At 45.2% G+C, this 20,298-nt stretch overlaps 1 long non-coding RNA gene across 1 annotated transcript; it reads right to left on the reverse strand.

The window, feature by feature from the left end:
* Positions 1-768: 768 nt before the first annotated feature.
* On the reverse strand, positions 769-19,890 carry LOC102553173 (uncharacterized). Its single transcript, XR_015647082.1, has 10 exons — positions 19,448-19,890; positions 14,246-14,371; positions 13,382-13,495; positions 10,921-13,144; positions 10,388-10,556; positions 9,402-9,512; positions 8,542-8,611; positions 5,137-5,263; positions 3,534-3,672; positions 769-1,671 (listed from the first exon to the last, which is right to left on the reverse strand). It is a non-coding gene; the product is annotated as an uncharacterized LOC102553173 (long non-coding RNA).
* Between the last annotated feature and the right edge of the window lie 408 nt (positions 19,891-20,298).

Raw genomic sequence — 20,298 nt, forward strand, 5'->3', positions numbered from 1 at the left:
AGCTCTCACTAAATCACAACTGAAAAAAAAAAAAAACAAACTTGTACGTTATCCAACTTTTCAATTTCACAATAATCTCTGGAGCTCATTAATTAAATAGACTCCAGGATGCCAACTTTCTTTATTTACCCTTTTTGTCTTGATAAACATGAGTGAGCTTGAATAGACACCTCTATTTTCCCTTGGGTCTGAAAGCTTCCTTTCATGTGTGTGAAAAATGGTTAACCATGTCAGGGTTTATCAAACAGAGCCTTGTGTTTGTGGCCGGTCCCTTTCCCCTTATCTGGCAAACACATTACCCTCTCCATCAAAATGGGGCAGAGCAAACACCTCAGTCACCTTCATGCACAACCAGGGCTGACTTAAAGAGCCTCAGGACTCTTTAAACTCAGCAAGAAAGGTGATTAGGCTCCAGATCTTTGGGCATTATCTTATTTTTGATAGCTCTGTTATGAAGAAGGCAGTAAAAAGCAAGCTCTCTCCCGTGGAAGCCTGTTAAAGTGTCTGCTTACTTCTGAGCTGTGCTTGAAAGGCAGAGGAGAGAAGAGAAATATGTAAACTAGTTTAACTATTTGCCAGATCTCAAAGGGAGCAATACTTTAAAAAGGAATTTATTTATGAATTAGAGACGAACTCTAGTACTTTGTTCAACCTCACATTCCGTACACAGGAAACAACTGACCTTGGGGACATGCTAAGGTCTGTTTGGTGGTTTTTTGTTTGTTTGTTTTTTTGTTTTTTGTTTTTTTTTTTTTTGGTTCTTTTTTTCGGAGCTGGGGACCGAACCCAGGGCCTTGCGCTTCCTAGGTAAGTGCTCTACCACTGAGCTAAATCCCCAGCCCCCTGTTTGGTGTTTTAAAGGCAACTTTTTTTTTCTTTTTTTTTTTTCCGGAGCTGGGGACTGAACCCAGGGCCTTGCGCTTTCTAGGCAAGCGCTCTACCACTGAGCTAAATCCCCAACCCCTTAAAGGCAACTTTGACACTACTGTTTGCCTGGATATGAGAAAGTCAAAGATTCGTTTCAGGCTTGTGGAACAATGGTGGGAGACGTAGGAAGAAGAAGGGTTATGTAGTTCAGTGATGTCACCTTCACCATCATCTTAAAGATAATTAGGGAGGAGCTGGAGAGATGGCTCAGCAGTTAAGAGCACTGACTGCTCTTCCAGAGGTCCTGAGTTCAATTCCCAGCAACCGCAGGATGGCTCGCAACCCTCTGTAATGGGATCCGGTGCCTTCTTCTGGTGTGTCTGAAGACAGCAACAGTGTACATATGTACATAAAATAAAAAATCCTTTTTAAAAAAAGATAATTAGGGGAAAGTGAGAAATGCCCAGCACTGAAGCTGAACTCAAATACCTGAACTTCACCGTCAGATTAAACCAAGCAACAGCAAACGACATCTGGAAGAAGACATTTTATCTGATATACAAAGTCCATCCCAGGTTTGGATTAAGTTAACTGTCCACAAAGTCCAGAGTTCTGGGACTTCCTGTGTTTGAGATACATACGGAATAGAAACAGACCTCCTTATAGCAGTCAGGGCATTGTCAATAAAAGAACTGAATAGGACACAGACACCAACTGAAGGAGAAGAAGGATGTGGTTCCTTCTGAGGTTAATGTTGATGAACCTGAGGACACCAGCTCCGGTCTTGGCTTCATCCAGGTGTTCCTTGGGGGGAGGACAAAAATGAAAACTATTCACCCTCGAAGTTCTAGGATCTGACGGTAACAACAGAAAGTCTTGTTCTGTAGCCACCGAAGGTGACCTGCAGGGGAGGGGAGGACTCTGTCCACCACCTCCCAGCAACTCCACTTTCAGTTGTGCTCTCAAGTTACTGCTGCTAGAAGTGGCAATAGGACCAGCTCGCAAACAAAGAGACTCCATAGTCAGGTAATGTTACCACAGTTTCCAGTCGAGGCTGGTATTGTTAGAACCCCAACCTCAACATGTGGATCAGGAAACAAGCAGAACCTAAATTTTTTATTATTTAAACCTACATTATTTTTATATTGATGTCCTAGTTTTCAATTGACAGTCTAAGGTGTTGCCAGAACATACCACTTTCTCGTAGGAAGTAAATTTGGCCTTGGGCAACCTAACAGTGCATATCTAAAATGTGTGTTGCAAAAGGATGTTTCTAACAAAGAAAACTGAAATGCCTCTGCCATGTTAAACATTAACAGAGAGACTTCAAGTATGCTGTGGAGGACATAGGTGCTAGCATTCTACAAGCTTGAGAAAGAAGTATGCTGGTGTCCTTAGGAAATAACAGGGAAAGGGGCTGGAAACCAAGGACATAGCTATTTGGCTCTCCAGGAGTTTCCGGCCAAGTCTCTCTGATTCAGTGTGTATTTGGTGTACAAACATTTTGGTGGCATTCTCACCACTTTCTGGAGCTGAAATTTGTTCTTGGACTTGACATACAAGGTGACTTAGTATGTCTTGAACCTAAGACACAAGAAAGACAAAGATCGCCCCAAAGCTCCTTGGGGGCAGTTTTGTTCTGCTGACACTTAAGTATGTACAGTACCTTTTTTTTTTTAGCAACTTACACCAATTCATCCTTAGTTTGAGTATTAGCAACTGATCATACAACACCACAGATGACCAGAAAAAAGCCATATTTTTAATAATGATATTAAAACATCCGTGTATAGCATGGCCTATAGCAACAGCTGATGGATGGCTAGGAGTTATGCCTGCCAGTTCTCTTTGAAGAGCGTCTTGGAAGTTAGTTCACACAGGCTTTTGACAATCCTTGATAACACGATTATCCCTGAGAACAGTTATGATTAGTTTTTCTCTGCCTAAAAGAACTCAGGAACAGAGGGATGGAGTAACCTACCCAGAGCTATACAATTAAGAAGCAAGCCAAACTTCAAAGAGGTTAATTCATATGTGTGCATATCAGCATGTATCTAAACTAATCAAAATATTCCCCAGGAAACAATATATGAGATGGTGTTATTCATTATTAAAGAGAACTGGTAGTAGTTTAATTTTTTCTTTCAAAAAGTTTATCCACAGAGCCAAAATGTGGTTCAGTTTTTAGAGCACTTGATGAGCATACACCAGACCCTGGGTTCAATCCCAGCACCACATAAACCAGGCAAGATAGCACATGTCTGTCATCCCAGGAGGTAGGGGCAGGTCCCAGAAACTCGAGGTAATCCTCCAAAGTACACATCAAGTTAGAGACCAGACAGAGCTACGTGAGACCCTGTTTCAGAGAGAGAGAGAGAGAGAGACAGAGAGAGACAGAGACAGAGACAGAGACAGACAGAGACAGAGACAGACAGACAGACAAGGGGGGAGGCCATTCTCAATGTAAACCAAGATTTCTAAAGGCTTTGAAAAAAAGTGACCACAAATAGATTCATAGGATACCTCAATACTTTCTTAGCATGTGTAATTAAATTGCACAGAATGTGTTTACTGCAAACAAACCACTGTCCTTTCCTTCACTGTGCTGGGTCTGCCTTAGTGCCCCTGGCTGCCATGGAGGGTAAATATTGTCCTTGCCAGCTTACCTTTTTCTTCTCTGTGTCTGCACTTACATTTGATCATGGCTGTTTTCTCAGCAGAGAGATGCCTTTCCTGGAGTTTTCAAATATTCTGAGGGTTTTTTTTCTTTTTCATTGAATATCATTTAAGGATAAATAGCAACATCTAGAGATAAAAAGAGTGGCTGAGCGTGGTATTACTGACAAAGAAAAGATACCACCGGTGTCTCTCAAACATGCCCCACACATGAGAGGATAGAAGAAAGACTCTAGTGGCAGAATTTTTTTAAAGGGACATTTAGTACTAACTAGAAAAGAGAGAATGTATACCTTGGCTTAAGGTCTTTATCCTTATTTAAAGGCATATATCAAGCCCAATTATAGCTCCTATGGATAATATTCAAAAATGAAGAAGAAATGAAGTAGGAAGCTTTAATAATCACTATCAACAGTAGCTACTATCACCAGATAGATTAAAAAAATAAAAAGACCGTTTTGCCCCAATAATACCCTAAAATGAAGTAGGGAACTGTAATGGCTATATTAACTTACGGGAGGGTAAATATTCCCTTGATAGCTTTCTTTAGTGTCTACATATCTACACCCTGGAAACTCATGCCATTGGCCATTTTGATAGTGACCATCCCATCCAACCTAAAATGCCAAAATAAACTTGGAGACAGAGTTGGAGTTGGTTAGACTCAGGATGCTGCCTAGATGTCCTTTCAAGCTTCAAGACTCTCTAAAAGACCACACCAGGCACAAGCAGCAGCATTTTGTCCATGGACACAGCACACGTTTCAAACTTGTTTCCTCATCCCTTAAAAAAAAATTACTAGCCAAAACAACAATAATACTGGAATGTGTGTCCCATTTTTATCACAGCCAAAGCAATTGTCTAAGTGCACACGAGTTAAAAACGTGCTTTTGCTGGTGCTCACAAAAGTAAGTTTCCCCAACAAGCTGCCTTCTCAGAATTCCCTTAAGAGAGGATCGATTATTTGTGGGGTTCTGCAATAGTATTACTAACTTCAGGTTACATTTGGCTGAAGTGATTCACTTCTTTAAAATATGCAAATATTTTGAGTGTTTCTTAGGTACACTGAAGAGTTTGTCTTCTGAAAGGGGAAAAAAAAACGGGGCCTTTCCTCGTTCGTGGAGTTAAACAATGGTAGTGATTCCAGCAAAAGACCCTAGGAACTACATTCCAAAGCCACACAAGAGGAGCATCTGTGGGAAAGATCCATTCTTTTCTCCCTTGCTCCTTCAGCACCTCGAGCCTGCTATTGCAAGAGAAAGAGAAAGAAGAGGGGGAAAAAAAGCAGTGTCCTCACCACTTCACCCCTAGTTCAAGAAATACTTACTGGGCCAGCCACAGACTCAAAATGAATTCTCTGATACCCACTTTGTGGGAAAATGGGGTAAATGAGAGTTGGATGTTCTGTGATTGTTAGGGCATTTAAAATATTTGGGGGGTTCAGGTAGAAAAGGGTTTCTTGTCAGTAGTTGTTCATTGAAATCTCTTACAGGATTCTTTTTTTTTTTTTTTTTAGCCTAGTCTGTGATGCAGAACCCGCTGTGCTAAATTATGAACCAAAGGCTTTGGGGTGGGAACAATCAATCAAAATACCTGGGGTAGTGTGTAATGTGCACGCTCTTGTCAGCGTGAGCAGGCTGCCCCTGAACACGGTCCCCCAGCAGGTTAAATAAATATGATACTATAGACACACCGACAGGATCACACGGGCATCAATCAGCTGTTGATAAAATACAATCTTCCTTTAATACACGCTGGGAAAGTTATTTAACGGTTACAAAACCTATATCCATTTCTTCTCTTCTTTTTTTTTTTAAGTCTTTTTCGAAAGTGTAACTCTTTTATAAGGGCAAGGCGGGAAAAGTTGCAAGATCCTGGAGGGGTTGGGGAGGGGCGTGCATTTAGTGGTGCCAAAGGCGTGCTGAGGCTCTCAGCTCACTGAGGAGGAGGGGCAGACTGGCCAAGGGTTCGTGACCAGCACACCACACCTGAAGCAATGCCAGGGGTCTGGAATACAGGGTTAGCTTGTTGAAGCAATCTTTGCCTGGGAACCCCTGGGGTGTTTCAATCCCACCTTTATTTCCCTTCCTTTGGGTCCTGATGTTTGGGTACCCGGAGAGCAAATGAGGGAATACCAGCAGCAGCGCTGCTTTGGATTGATTCCGTGCGCGATGAGAAACTGGGCAGAAAACAATTTAAAGACGGAGGGGGTAGTTGGAATAGAAATGTGTCCCCAGCTAGGCTGTAGAAGAGGGAGGTAGCGACTGACTCTGCAGTCAGTGGCAGTGAAATGGGAAGACTCACAACTCCGCGGCAAGCACGCTACTTTTGTAAGCCGAGCATTCTGCCTTAAAAACCTTCTTTACAATAAGAAAGCGTCCCTTTCTCCCCTCTCTGAGGGGAGAAAAAAAGAAAAAAATGAAAGAGGAACCAGCCGCTATGGTCCTGAGCTCCCTTAACCTCCCTCTCCAGCCAGGCGTCTCCTGAAAGGCAGCAGGGCCCGCTGTGTCCCCGCTTTGCTCCTGGATGTTGCACACTGCCTTGCTTGTCCCCACATCGTCCAGTTAGCGGGTGGCGGAGCTTGGGAGACCATCGGCCTTCAGAAGTGGGAAGGCCCTTGCTCAATGGTGACAGCCGATCTCCTAACAAGTGAAGATTAATGTCCCATCTAAAAACTAAGGACTCCTAAGTGCTGTCGGTACAACATAAATACTATGAGCAGGCAGGCGCGTCGCCTACCACTCAATTCTGGATCGTTCCCAGCCGGTAGAAATAACTCGCATCACAAGGTGTTGACGGCCACGTTTGCCTGCGCGCAGTTCTCCCCAGTAGGGACCCCGATTTCCAAAAGGCCGGGTCTGCTCCTCTGCTGCTGGAAGAACTACCGGGACTCCCGCAGTCTACGCAGCACACTCCCCACTGGTTTCTGGAAGATTCCAGACTGAGAAAAGGCTGCGCTGGCGGCTCCAAGGCCTAAACTCTGAGAGTTCGCACAGCGCTGCAAATAGCCTGCCGGGACGGTTTAGGCTGGGGGCGGAGTGAACCGGCGCCCGTGGGTCAGTTTACGACCCTAGTCCTGCTCCGGGACCCTGGAGGCGATGGCAGCTGTCAGCAAAAAGAGCCTAGGCGGGTTCTGAGACCGGTCCTGCGGGCTAGGGCTCTGGGGTTGGCATAGGGCTTGGGGAAGGTGGGCTATGGGTCTAGAAGAGAACGAGAATCTGACTTTTCAGAGTACCTCTTTCAACCCCAGAATGCCACTCGGAGTTCGTTAACACACGTGCGCGCTTGCAGTTGTTCCCTCCCCCGCGTCCAGGGAGCGATGACTTGAGGAGGCACCCGAACCACTGCAATCTTTTTTGGAAACCTGGTGCTCTCAAGAGCTCTGTGCCCGAAACTGACACCCGCAAGCACTCTCCAGGGGCCTGTTGAGCAGATGGAGTGGCAGGGCCAGGCGGGGCCTGTTGGCGAGACACGGGGACATTTGTCATGGGTGACCCTTGCGCCTCGGCTTCTGAGCCCACGCCGGCGTGGGGAGGCCAGTGCTAATGTAATAAAGCGAGAGCGACAAGAGGAAAGGCCTCTCTTGCCCCGGGGCCGCCACATGCTCACTCCGTTTTACTGTCAGGGCTGGTCGAGGCTGTGGCTTCATTTCATATCCATTAATATTTACAGCAGCTATTGAATTTCCCATTACAAAGTTCACCATACACAGTGCTAATATGAAATTTTAATAGTATTGTGCACATTATGAAAAGTCCCACCATTAAAAGAGGGAGGGGGAGGATCTGGGGGAGAAGTTATCCTGAGAAGTTACTTGCCACTGACTGCACGAAACGCTCCTAGTCCAGGGGGTGGGAGGCAGCCCGGTACTCATTTGCAACTATTATCATAAAGATGCGCAGAGCAGTGGGCTTGTTATCAATATTGAAATCAAAAGAGAGGGAGGAAGTGGAATGTAACAAGCAGGCTGACTAAATTGAGTTTTCCAAGTTGTGTGCGCTGGGCTTTGCCCTCACTTGGGAAAAAAAAAAAAAGATTCTGTTCTGTTTTGTAGGAAATGAGTGTGGAAGGAGCAAGCCGCTTTCCAGTTTGGGTCAGGTTCTAGCTGCTATCAGTCCTCCCCGGAGTCCCCGGGGCTGTGCAGGGGCGCGCGTGCAGCTGCTGAGAAAAGCCCTACCTGCCCTCTTCTTGACAGGCAGTCCCAAGGTCCTCAAGTCCCAAGGGTGGCTAAGAACTGTGAAAGTAACCCATTTCTCTGTGTGATGTGCAACTTCTCCGGATTGGTATACGCTAGGACAGTTATTTTTAGGAGCCGCATTTGGGCTGGTGAATGACTTCCTATACTCCGACCCAGGGGAAGACCAATAGTTAACTCTGGGTGACAGGGAGTGGGGACTCGTAGAAGTGAGGCTGCAAAAGAAAGAGAGTGCTGCAGAAACTGGGAAAGCCAGACCCTGCAGCCCCAAGTCAGGTTTCTCTCTGCCTCTCAAAGGGCTGCTCCACGGAGCGCAAGGGTCGGGCCTTCTGGAACCCAGGGCCAGCTGGCACAGCCCGCCCCTCAGTCTGAGGGCTCTAAACAGAGGCAACCCGGTGAGTCCTCAAAGGCACAACCTACCTCCCACCTCTCTGTTAGGATGAGGAGACCTTTTTCTACAGCCAGTACCCCCTAGCTCACTGGGATGTATCCCGTCGGCCTCCCAATGTGAATTCTAAGAATATCTAACTCCCTAAAAGACACATTCCACCAAGTTTCTTTTTCCTACAGAGTGGACAGATGAATGTGAATGCTGACTGAAAAGTTTCTCTCCTCTCTCTCTCTCTCTCTCTCTCTCTCTCTCTCTCTCTCTCTCTCTCTCTCTCTCTCTGGGGGGGGGGGGGATGCGATGAACTATGATTGCTCTACACCAAGCTCTCTCTCAGCCTGCCCACCCACCCTCACACCTTCCCTTCTCACACTCCTCCTCCGGCTGTGAACTATGACAATATCTGAGCACCTACCTCAGTATCTTAATAGGCGTCTATTTCTGCAAGGAGAGGGCAATTTCTGACTCGTCAGATTGCTTTACAGCTAAAGGAAGATGCCGGTGACAGAAGGTAAGGGTGGGTGACAATTCCTCAGGAAGATCTGCCATTGACCGCCCCCTCCCATTTAAAAATTATTAGTACTATTACTATTCCCCATATTCTTGTGAGGTTTGTGTGTGTACGTTAAAACCCCTAGATGTGTCACACTTTGTCACATCCTCTGTGTGTGTGTGTGTGTGTGTGTGTGTGTGTGTGTGTGTTTAGAGAACATTTGAATGAAAGGCTCGATGCCAGGTATTGGTGACACAGGGGGTGGAATTTTCAGCCGTTCCACAAAGAGTTGGCCGCCTCTATTTGCATAAGGTCAGAGTAGGGCTTGTGATAGAACTTTACCAGCATCTCTGTCTCTTAGCAACACTCCTGCACTCTTGGTCCCTGCATTAAATTGACTGGTCCCTTCCTTTTCTTCCTTTCATTGGGAGGCTTACAATAAAATGTCACCCTTCCAACCTGTGCCTGTCACCCAGTAGGTCATCTGTATCTCCCCCCCACACACACATCCCCCTCCCTTTCCCCTCTCCTCCTCCCCTTTCTCCAAAGCTCCAATTAGAGACTGTGAGGATTCACTGGGTGAGATCCCAAAACTGTTTCATTTTATGGTGTTAATTAATATTAATACCACTTCTCCCTTTGTTATTAATTTTAAAAAATCCGTCATAAACAGGCAAGATAAGGAGTAAATTGCCAGCACCTGCCAAACAATGGGTCTGGAGAGGGGCAATAAGGCAGGTGGAGATGGAGAGGGGGACAGGGTTTAGGTTAAGTCTCCTCACCTATTCATTTGGTGAAGGGTGGAATGCAGCGTAGAAATCCTTGGAAATGCTTGGACTATGCCAGGCAGTCCTCTTGGCTCTGGGATGGGGACCAGTGACAGGATCCAGATGCTGATAGGTAGTGTTAATGGAGGGTCACATCTGGACAATAGTATCCATCAGTTGCCTCCTGGCTCTTCTGTCAGATGGAGTCATTTCTGACTACTCCATCACTCAGATTTAGGATAGATTCAATAATTACCTTTGCCTTGGCAACAGGATATACAAATTGGTACCCAAAGGACTAAAGAGTAACAGTAACAGTTCTTATTAGCAGTTCTTATTATTAGCTTACTGTGCACCCCTTTCTTGTTAATTTTGAAAGAACACCCTAGATATTTGATGAATCCTTCCCTATTTTATTCCATCAATAGCTGCCCAGAAATACAAACCCACAGGGTAATAATGGCTTGATTAGTGTAACACACACACACACACACACACACACACACACACACACACACACACACTTTTTCCTGAATGATTTCCACTGGTTTTGTTTTATCATTTTATTAGCAGTGCAAAGTAAATACTCTCTGAGTTCTCTGACTTTTACAAAGTTTTCACTTAGGAAACATCTGTGGACCATGACCCATAGCAACAAAGTTTCTCACCGTTTGAGAAGTGCTTGTAACTGAATGAAGGTAGAACTTGTATCTGAAAGAAAAGACCTTAAGAAAAACCTTGCAGATGGCTTTTGTTCCTGAAGCTAAGAATTTGTTTAAGTAAACAGAGGATTTTTTAACCCTAAGAAACTCTGAAAACATGGAGAGTCAGAGTGAAGATGGTGCACTTTTTTCAAATTCATCTCTTTCTCCTTGGACTTAGAAACTGACCCCGGTATTAAAGGAGCAGTTAATTTTCTGAAAGGCATTATCCATCCATTTGAGGGTTGAAAATGGTAAGATACACATCCTGCTTTCCCTGATATTTTTACAACCTCTTACCTCTGCTTTCTCATCGCCTCTTTGTGGCTTAGTACCCTGTAATTCTTGTAACGCACTCCCAGTATAAATGCACAGGTAATGGGGTCTGAGCAATGCACCCAGGGTTAAAAGTCAGCCTGCTGCTCTTTAATAATCCACATGTCACGTTTCTTCCACGTTGTCAAGTTTGCTAAGGAAGAAAGACAAGGGTGAGGTCGACCACTTGAGTTTGTTATTCCGAGTCTCTGAAGGGAAGGAAAAAAACCGGCAAACAACAAATGCCCTCCAACTGTTATACCAACGGAGGTGAGACAGCCTACAGCATTCCCAGAGCAAATGGTCTTTCCTTGCTGGCCATCTTCCAGAACTTCAGCAAGATACTTGAAATGTTTGCAAAAGTTGGGAATGGAGGAGGGATCCTAGGATCCCATTCGAATTGATTGCTCCTTACAAGTTTGCTCTCGCTTCATGCTCCATCATACAATTCCCAAAGACTCCCCCTGCCCATCTGCTTCCCACAGTAAGACCACCTAAACCGGAGCAATTTCACTTACCATGACATTTCTTTCTTGGACTGTCGGTAGGTGACCTTTCTTCTAAGTACAACTGTTTTTCAGAGGCATCCACTGCCTTTGCCTCAAATCCTCCCCTCCCTGTTCATTTTCTTTCTAGAAGGATCTGGGGGAAATTCAAGATGTGTGCCTCTTTCTTTCAACAGTTTGCCCTTTCCAGGAGAACAGAGGGGATGTGGTACATAGACACAGATAAGGAAATGAAAGTTCAAAGACTGGAGTTAGATTCTGGAGTATAAATTGGAACAAGATTCCAAATTGAAGGAGAGAGAAAAAACCACAGACATGAATATTAAGTTTTGCTTTTTACTTTTTCCAGATACACACAAGGTCGGAGAATACAATCCCCAACCTGGCACCTATTCCCCAATGGTGCCTATTATACTCTCAGATATTTAAGGATACACATTACCATAGACCATGCCAAGGAAGTCATTTCGTTTACAAAATGTCTCTCACAACCATTTCAAAATCAAAATAATGAAGGAACTTTTTTAAACAGGTTTTAAAAAATTGTTTCATAAGCTATTCTTTAAATGAAAAGAACCACATCCTTTCACAACCCTCTCTCCATCAGTAGTAAGCAGACAGCCTTTTGGAGAAGAACTTTCCTGCATTTGTTTAGTTCTGAAAGACTTCTAAGAAAATAAAGCAAGAGGAGAGAAACAGAGTTTTCTCTTCATGGTTCAATTATTGCTAGTGGTTCATCAGGACAGAAGCAAAATCTCTCATTACATTCATCTTACATCCTCATTGTTAGTTTTAAAAAAAAATCCTCTGTCTTGTGGAGTGCCCCCCCATGTTCTTAGTTTTGAGGCTATTTAATTTTAATATCCATCTTTGCAGCTGTGATTCAGCACCCAATGGGGACCCAGGGTGTTGCTTCAGACCCAGTTCTAACCAAATGAACTTTCTCTGACTTTTGTTAGACACTGGAGATGGGGTCTGTTTATACTCTGGTCCAGGAGGTTAGGGACTGTAACAGGGTTCCAGAGAGAACGAATAATTAATATTTACCAAAATCAGACACATTTTGACAGAGAAAGAAGAGCTAGTTCCGAAAAGGACATAAAAGGGGGGCTGAAAAAACAAAGTTAGGAAGCGCTGCTTTCTTATGTAGTGGAGGGAACCTGGCAAAATGGGTTCGAGATCTTGCCTGTTTGGGGTCATAATTTTTTAAATGTTGGATTTTTTTTATAGAGTTTCTCCAATTAAACAAGAACCCCAAAGCTTCCAGCTATCTTTTGCTTTATTTTGTTTTGTTTTGTTTTACCAGGCAGGACACAGGAAGCGGGAAACATTTGTGCCATACGCTGTGAATTTATAATGTATCTATTCTCTCTGCCTTGATCACCCAAATTAGATAAGATTGCCCCCCATCCACTTCTCTTTCATAAGTTTTGGAAAAGGAAGAGGAAACTGCAGTTTCTTTTTAATAATTCGCACAGTGCCCTGATTAATACTGTCAAAAATCTTTCTAATTTGGGCTTGGGTTGAGCTGGACCCTTCAAGCAAACGAGCTTGGGGGTGGGGGTGAGGGGGCTAGCTTTGGCAACCACCAACTCTGACTCTCTTGGAGGGAATTCTGAGGCTGAAGTTGGGATAAACACACTTCACCTTTTGTGTTACAGGGTTCCTCAGAAGTCCCTTGAGCCTTCTCCAGCCTCCTCCACCTGAGCTGCCATCGTCAAGCCAACCTGAATCCTATAAGGTCCACATCGAGCTGGGGTGCTTATGGGGGTGTAGGGGGCTCCTACTCCACAGTGCACTTTAAGCAGTGGAAGCTCTAAAGGTCTGGAGAGTTTTCACTGGATATAGATGGTTTGAAACATTTATAGAACTGCTACGAGGGGGGAGGACAGGGGGACACATTACCCAGCCCTGAGAAATCAGAAAGACACTCGACAACTAAGACTGTGGCCACTTTGTTAAGCAGCAAGCCCAGAAGAAAAGAAAGAATAAAAACTTGGAAGAAAAAAATGCCGCTGTTCTCTCTCTCTCTCTCTCTCTCTCTCTCTCTCTCTCTCTCTCTCTCTCAGAGAAGGGGGTGTGGGACAACTCGAATCTCGAATAAAGTGTGGGACAACTCGAATCTCGAATAAAGTCGAACACAAGTTTGCAAAAGGCTGGACGTAGACTGTAGAAAGACATCTTCCCTCAGAAGACCATGAGGAAAACAGCCCGGGAAGAAGCCTCCATCTCCCTCCTATGATTGAAAAACACAAAGTTGATTATTTGGGGAGGGTACAAGACCAGCTTTTGGGAGACAATCAGCTGCAGCCGCGGCTATAGAGAGGGTGCTGGGGTAGGCCATGGGCTCTGGGTATCGGTTGCAAGGCCACGAAAGGCTCAAGATGCGTTCTGATCCTCCGCAGCGGGCAGTGTCTCCGCGCGGCGCCCACCCCGCCCAGCCCGCAGCCGCGACCCTGAATCTCGCTCACACCTATCATTTGGAGCCATCTTCGCTCAGTCTTCCAAACATTCCGAGCGTTTTTTGATTCCACTCGCCGCTACTTCTTATTGAGTTCTCCGCGGTCTCCCTGCAACTTGTCATAGCCTGTAATAAAATGCCCTTTCTGTCGGGAGTTAAAGTCCAGAGGGCAGCGGTTCTATTTGCAGCTGACAGCCGAGAAAAGGAGCCACCGCGGCCTCGCTTTTGTCTGTCTGGGGCTTTAACTCCTGCAGGGCCGGCTGCAGAGCATTAGCGTCTCAAAGGCTCCTAGCGCTCTAGGAGGCCTCAGGTAGGGGTAGCATCCCTAGACACCCCATTCCTGCATCTATGCCAAGCCCTCACCAAGGAGCTCGGTGGTGAGAAAGTTCTGGACCTGTGAGGCTACATCATACACTCTGTTCAGAAGCAGTCCTGAAATAAAGGTCCCTGTTTACACTTTACTCTTCGGACATAGTGGGCTTGAGGAAGAGAAACACTTTGTGGGGCAAGGAGGAAAGGAAAGGAGGATTTTAGGATCACTCCACAGTCAACATCCCAGGAGATTTCACCAGGCTTAGTTACCAAATGCTTCGTCTTTTCCCTCAGTCAAACTGTCCTATCAGTATTTCCAAAACCCTGGGGTCAAAGTAGAAAGGACTATGCATGGTTTTCTGCCCCCCATGGCACCTCTGAACAGGTAAAGTGGACAGCGCTCTAAATCTCACCTGCCTGCTTGGGAAGTACCCAGCCTCTGAGCTTGTATCCCGACTTGACAGTCTGTTCCACAAGGCACTTGGTGTGATACTGAAGCTGTATTCTGGCTTTACAGACTCCTGACCATAACTACTTTGTTGTATTTAGGAAACCACTTCTTACCTGGCCACCCCTTCCAGAAGTCACTATACAGTATTCTACGGGTGTTTGTGGTGCCAGAATCTCCCAGACCTTGTGCCTGTGTCTTCAACACTCGTGAGTGTAGGGAGTCAGTGGTTGTAGTATCACCTGGGGTCAGGGTGGGGGTAGAATTAAGAATTCAGGTCAGTGAGGGCAGCTGGACTGGGAAAGAGGAACCAAAGCAGAGTTCCTGAAACCATATTACTATTTCGAGTTTGGGACAAAGAGATGGTGGTCATATTAGGGGACCCTGTGACAGGCCCTTCCCCATTTTTGCATCTTCATTTCAGTCTCAGAACTTTTTTGTGTGTGTTCCCAAAGAGAAGGGTTTAGATGTGAGACTGTCTTCATCCAAGACAGCATCCCACCCTCCCCTGGCTTTCTGGCCAGCCCTTATACCTTATATAGTATCCATAAGTACATCCCTTACCTACAGTGCACATCCTACACACAATATACATAAGATATGCTTAAGTACATCTCTCATGGGGGTCCCCAAGGAGACAGACACCACCCGCACATCTGATTCCTGTGTGCTCCTCTCACTTCACACTGCCCTCCTCTAGCACTGAGAGGCTACTAAGACTTGAAATCAATACTGTCCAAATGTGGGAAACCTGAGCAATGGACCAGCCGAACTCTGCAGATGCTTTCCTTCCAGGAGAGATGGAAAACTTTGTGCCCTAAACTGATACAACAGAGAAACTGAGCCGGTTCTGTTGGCGAGTTCGGTTCATACACTATTCTACACAGAGAGTCTATTGTGCTCAGCTTGAAAAAAGGTATTCAAGCATTCTACATAAGAACTCAGCGGTGAGATGTAATGGGGAGATACAGTAGAGAAAAGTTTGCTATCTAGGAAACCTTTAAGCAGGAGAGGTTTTTTTTTTTTTTAACTCCCCAAAGAAGAAGAAAAAAATGAATCACTAGCAACATGGGAAAACACTTTACAACACTCTACTACCTTGTCAGCCCCGGTTCCACTTCTCTCTGTTCACTTCTCAAGTTTGATCCTTGGGTCTCTAGCAAGACTCTTCACGCAGACCAAAAGTGGTAACTTAACAGTTTTCTGCCATACCATAACCAGCTTTGTGAAGGTGGCTGCTTCTGTCCCTTTACATCCTTAGGGAAAGCCCAGAATTTTCTCCCCTGCCCCAGGCAGCCAACTTTTACAGAAACTACTGTGCATTTAAAACACTAGTCGGAATACTCAGTTCACATGTGACGATTCAGACAATGATGTCCTCATTCTCCCAGTGAGCTGGTGGATTCTGTTCAAAATGAATCGGGGACACATAAAAGCCAGTAAGTTCCCTGATCCACAAAGGAAGATGATGCTTTCTGCCTTCTGCCTATTTCCACTCAAAAGTGAATAATGCCCCAGTTACCACCGGACCTGACTTGATTTATCTTGGTTAATAGGATTAACATGTCAGCCTCTCTCAAGAACTTCCAAGTGCATACCCTACCGGAGTGTCACTGACTGGCCAGTGTCTTTTCTCCTCTCTGATGGGCATAATGACACACCTACAAGCAGAGGGCCTTTGTCCGATGGGAGCAAGCAGATTATCTGTCTCCAGTGAAATAAGGCGTGTTGTGGCCTCCCTTGCCAAGACTCAAAGCCAGAAGCCAGTCACTATAAAATAATTGTGTCTCTACCTCACCAGCACACTGTCCCTGCTTCATTTGTCTCTTGACTGTAATTGAATGGTTGAAGAGCAGAAACGTAGACAAATTCCAGCTGTACTGAGATCTGTTTCTTCCTCCACTACCTCGGCCCATCATTAGATACTTTCCCTTTCTGTGCAGGAGGTCAGAGTTTATAAATATAAATTGCATTTTGCATTACTTCTAGATGAGTGAAGCTGTCAAAGCAATAATATGAGCTTTCAGTCCCACATTCTACCACTTCTTTCCCATTTTTTGGCCAGGAGGTCATGTGCAAATTGAACATGACAACCCAGAAGACATGTCCAACAGACTCGTATTGTTGCCCGGCTCAGCTGCCTGGCTCATAACAACATTAAACCCACATTAGTCCTCAGCCTGTGCCAGGCAGGAAGCTCCCAAAGGCAGGGCCCACGCTGCTCTGAAAGTTCACTTTAGTGGTGATATGTCATCTGCAAGCCATTGGCCGCAATGGCTAAAATATATGCCACATAGGATTCAGGAAGATGTTCCCTCACAAAAAGGAGAACAGGGTTCCACAAGACAAAGGAAAAAGCACAAGGTGAAGTGTCAAAAGGGCCCCGTACTCACATGCACACACACACACACACACACACACACACACACACACACACACACAGAGAGAGAGAGAGAGAGAGAGAGAGAGAGAGAGAGAGAGAGAGAGAGAGAGAGACATGGGTGGGGTTGCTAAGAGATATCCTGGATTCCATGGAAAAGTGTGTGTATTTCCCAGAGTCTAACTGTAATGTGCTTGGACATCATTTCTGTGTTTTCTCCACAAGGAGAACGTCGTCTTGAAAACCACCTGAAAATGCCCATTGACTTTATCCCCTCACTAGCAAGTCTTGATATCTTGATAGTGAGATCCCATTCCATAACCAGGATGAAGTCTCAGCAGCTCATAACACAGCCCTAAGATGGTGACTCTCCCCAAACTGCACCGTACTGAAGGGATAGGAAAGTTTCAATGTTGAGGACACGGAAAGAGTTGGAGGATCTGATCGGCAATTATCTGTCTGCCTGACCCACTCATGTCTTGCCCAGATTGCAGTTAAGGGAGAGCTGTTGCTCACAGACAGGGTGTTTGATGGTCTCTCAGAAATGAGTGGCTGTTTTCATTCCTGTTCCAAATGGACAGGTGTCGACATCAGAATTGGCAACCTGGTTGGCAGACTCAGAGAACGGCCAATGGACAAATTGTTTATGCAGAAAAAACTTCCATTTCTCCCATCATGACAGTGCATATGTTGGTACGGGTGGTAGGTAGGGAGGAGATATGGAGATGCTGGGGCAGAAAGATTGATACAGGTCCACGAAGCCTAGAGGGCTGCAGCCTTTTGGTTCCAAGTGGCACCATATGCAATGGTGCTTCTCCTGGAGCTTATTGCGCTCTTAATGCACAGATGAAAGTCACTTCACCTTCCATAAGATGCTCCTATCAATCTCAACAAATAAAATTAATCGAGTCAAGGGTTTATGCAGACGTTGTTAAATGAGGCACATTTCCACACATCCTTTCTTTCTCAAAGAAAGTGTCTTTGTTTTTTAATCCCCTGAGTGAACTGGATGTGTTCAAATAGTGACAATGAGAACATGGTTACTGAGAAACACACTGGGGAATACCCAATTCCAATAGGAAGATTCCTTTTGTCATAAGTAGATACCAACATAGGCTACCACATGCACCTCGAGGACGACTGAATTTATGGGGATATCCGTGTTTCCTGTCATTCGTGCTGATAATTCTTGCAATCCACTTATTGGGGCTGAATTTTGCTTCCTGGGCAACACCCAGCAATTATTCAGTATCCATACAGTATGATGGTTGTGCATAAGGAAAACGATAGTATAGAACCCCAGGATCCGATGTCTTATCGTTCGTTTTTTGGTTTTGCTTTGCTTTGTTTGCTCTGTGTAACCCTTGCAAGTTTCAAACTCATTAAGCAACCGAATCTAGCCTTGAACTCCCTCCTGATCCTCCTGCCTCCGCAGGCTGAGTACTAAGATTCAAGGTATGTATGCACTACATGGTGTGCAAGTGTCCATACAGGCCAGAAGAGGGCACCAGATCCCCCGGGGACTAGAGCTACAGATGGTTGTAAGCTGCGTATGGTGCTAGGAACCAAACTCAGGACCCCTGCAAGAGCTCGCTGCTGAGCCATCTCTTCAGGCCCCTAATATTCTCTAATCATTTTTTCCTATTATCATTATTCCATAAATTATGGTTGTTTTTTAAACTTGAAAAACTTTGTCAACCATATTGGAAATCCCTTTGATCTGACAAAGAACAGAAGCAACCATGTGTACAAACACACACACACACACACACACACACACACACACACACACACACACGATCTGCATAAAATTGCAGACACTCTTTGGCGGTGCCTCTAGATTTTTAATTACATTTATTTGTGTGTGCATGTGTGGGTCAGAAGACAACTTGTGGAAGTTGGTTCTCTCTCCTTACAGCATGTAGATTTGCAGGGATCAAACAGGTTATTAGACGTCACCAGCACCTTAGCCCACTGAACCATCTTGCCAGCATCTATCTATGGTCATCAAGAATATCTAGTTGGGCACTATAGCACACACCTAGAATTCCAGCACTTGGGAGGCATAGGCATGTGGGCGCCTATGAGTGCTAGGTCAGCCTGATCTATATAGTGAGTTCCAGGTCAGCCAGAGCTACACATTGAGACCTTGTAGCAAAAAAACAGAAGATTGGCTGGAAAGTGGTGGCCCGTGCCTTTAATTTCTGCACTTGAGAGGCAGAGGCAGACAGATCTCTGTGAGTTTGAAGCCAGCTTGGTCTACAGAGCAATTTCCAGGGCAGCCGGGGCTTCACACACACACACACACACACACACACACACACACACACAAACACAGAGTCTCAAAAATATAGATATTAAAAATGTAGAACATTAGTCTTTTGACCACAAGTAGAACATAGGTTTTCTCCTTTATCCAAAGGCTTTGATGAAGGTAACTCCTATACTTCATAAAGTGTCCAATTTATAAATTTATTCAACGATTCTTGAAGTCCTGTTTTGCAGAAGAGGATCTTCTCAGAGGCAAATAGAGTGACTGCTGCTGTTCATAACAGTTACAGCTAAGACAATGGAGGTGGTACCTCCCTAACATCACCCTCTTCCCCTGTGAAATGGGAGCAATGATGCCCAAAGCGTGGTTAAGAACAAAGAAGTTAGGTACAGTATGTAAAGCATCCAGCATGGCGAAGACACTGCGATCTGCTGGCCTAGCTCCAGAGTCAGTGAGCGGTGCTGTGTCAAAACAATAAGGAAGGTAGTGACAGAGAACACCCAAGACCTTCAGCTAGCCTCCACGCGGTGGGAGCACACACCACACTCATGCGCCATGCATACAGGCACACAAGGCACACACTGACTTCCCGTGCTCTGTCGACCCAACCACGTGTCTGTCTGAGGATCCAAAGGAGCGTGTGGAGAGTTGGGATGTGTTACTTACCCTTCTGATGTAGCTGCTTCACTTCTAGAGGCAGGACTAAAACTTCCAAGGTGCACTTTTAAAAATAAACCGGAGGATCGGTTAGACTCGAGCTGAAGGAAGGCTGAAGCCAGCAGCTTCCGGCACCTGCTGAGGTTTACGTCATCTGGAAAGACCACAGAACTTCTGTTTCCTGGAGAACTTCACACTGAACTAATGGTTCACTTTTGTGGGGAACTTTCCAGTAGTCGCTATATATCCTAAACAAAGCTTCATTTTGATAATAAATACCCCTGGCTTTAGTAAACTTCCCAGTATGTCAAAGCTCATGGTTGCACTTTGCCATGGTTGGGATATGTGCCTTTCGAAGACCCTTGTGTCCAAGTTTTGGTGGCAGCTTGCTGTGAAGTTAGAGGTGCTTGGGACCCAGTGGGAGGAAGTCAGGTCATGCAGACAGTGCAGTTCTGTGGTTAAAACCAAACATCCGTTAACCAATTAGGTGCAAACCAAATTGTTCAAATAACTACCAACTGAATGCTCTCTCTCTCCCTCTCCCTCTCCCTCTCTCCCTCTCTCTCTCTCTCTCTCTCTCTCTCTCTCTCTCTCTCTCTCTTTCTCTCTCTCTGTGTGTGTGTGTCTGTGTTTGTCTGTGTGTCTGTGTGTCTGTGTCGACGTTGTCCAGTGATATTTAAACTATATTAGTTCAAGAAATCCAAAAGGAACTGACTTTGCTCCATTCTCCCTGAGCACGAATATCTAATTCTGTGAGAGTAAATTGGATTCAGGGAACATTGAAATGTAGGCAAAGAGAAGTAACTCCTCTTTCAGTCACCACTCAAGGTGCAAACAGCCAAGTGTCTGGCATTTGCCTG

The sequence above is a fragment of the Rattus norvegicus genome, chromosome 1 (genome assembly GCF_021556685.1).
Source record: "Rattus norvegicus strain SHRSP/BbbUtx chromosome 1, alternate assembly SHRSP_T2T, whole genome shotgun sequence".
NCBI classification, from domain to species: Eukaryota; Metazoa; Chordata; class Mammalia; order Rodentia; family Muridae; genus Rattus; species Rattus norvegicus.